Source organism: Planococcus citri, chromosome 2, assembly GCF_950023065.1.
Source record: "Planococcus citri chromosome 2, ihPlaCitr1.1, whole genome shotgun sequence".
NCBI classification, from domain to species: domain Eukaryota; kingdom Metazoa; phylum Arthropoda; class Insecta; order Hemiptera; family Pseudococcidae; genus Planococcus; species Planococcus citri.
In genome coordinates this window covers 42944879-42946515 of record NC_088678.1, presented here as the reverse complement: position 1 = coordinate 42946515, position 1637 = coordinate 42944879, and positions in this window count along the sequence as shown.

Below are 1637 nucleotides of genomic sequence, written 5' to 3'. Positions count from 1 at the left end.
ATCTAATCCTAAAACTGTCTTGGCGCCAAATGTAATCAAACAGAGGTGCGTGCGCACCTGCACGTTACATTCAGCTGATGGAGTTCCTCGTTTACGCTGATATCGAATGTGTTTTGCTGACGTAGTAATATTTTGGCGGGTACGAATGGATTCGCGTTTTCATTCAGGTGGAAAGAACATTTTGATAAAGGTCGAATGATATTGCATCAAAAGTGACACAGTTCGGGTTTCGAATTCATATCGAATGATCTGAAAATAACGAGGTCACTATTCTTATGAATCAAAAATATGAGCTACAATGTGTAATTGTGTAGATACAATTTTTCAAATAATGCATTCGTTCAATTTTTTCTTGTCTTGTAACCAACCATGAGCTCATTAGGATTCCATCGATACCTAAAAAAAGGTAAAATCAAATGAGGGCAATGGGGTGATTGTGTCGAGAAGTTTTGGAAATCCTCTTTCTTCTCTTAAATGTTTTTCATTTATTTTCAGAAGGAACCTGATAAATTAAATGATGAAAAATTTCATAATTTTGAATGTTATATACTTTCGACTTTCTCTCAGAATATCAGATACTCTGGCCCCAGACTCCAGAGTGATTTATTTTGTAAATTATTTTTCATTATTTTATTTTTTCACGATAGGAAGGGAGGGATTTTCTAAAATTTCGTACTCGCTTCTGCGAAGTCTGTCGGGTCATAAGTATTCGTATAAGGAAAACTGAAGTTTTTAAAAACGGCATGTTCACTATTGAGAGACCAAGTCAAGTTTCACATATCTCTTATCAGCATATGGCTATAGTCTACTTCATTTTGTTTTGACTTGTACCCTTGAAATTATTACGTACGTGGTCAAAATTATTACTTACTTACTCACCTGCAATTTTTTAATGCATGCTTTTGGATACTATTATCGCATTCAACGTCGTATTCATCGTATTCATTATTCTATTAGAATATTACAGATTTTTTTAATGGAAAAATATATAAACGATGCATTTTTCTTTGCTCATTAAAAAATACGTGTATGTATTTCACAGAAGATTTTTAGTTCCTAATAATACCTAAATGTTACGGTATTTTATTGCATTACCTATGAGAGCCTCATTGGCACAATTATTAATTACCTATTTGTACAAAAATAAAATGGAGGGTGTACCAAACAGATAACTAGGTATCTTACAAATACGTGATTAGGCAACTCATGGTGATAATCTACAAGTTACATTTGCCTGGCCTGGGACTTGAAGGGGCTGAGTTTTGCTCGAATACAAAAGTTTAGCTTGATTGGCGGAGAGTTGCGCTTTATGGCGCTATGTAGCAAAATTTTTGTGCAACTTTTTAACAATTAATGGATTATCACTGTTGTTGTTGATTAGCAAGTAGCATACAGCTTAAAATATCTGAAAAGTGTGTTCAAAAGTTGATAACTTTTTTCATTTTTTTTGAAAATCTCAAGAAGATTTATCCTCTTTATAAGTATTAATATCAGGATTATTTCTGTATCTAGTCTAATTAGTTGAAAAGACAAGCACAGAAAAAATCCAAAATACTCCACTCAACTTTCATTAAAAATTATCCAAAATCTGAAAAAAGTGTAGGAAGTTTTCATTTTCTTTTACTAAAAATATACTA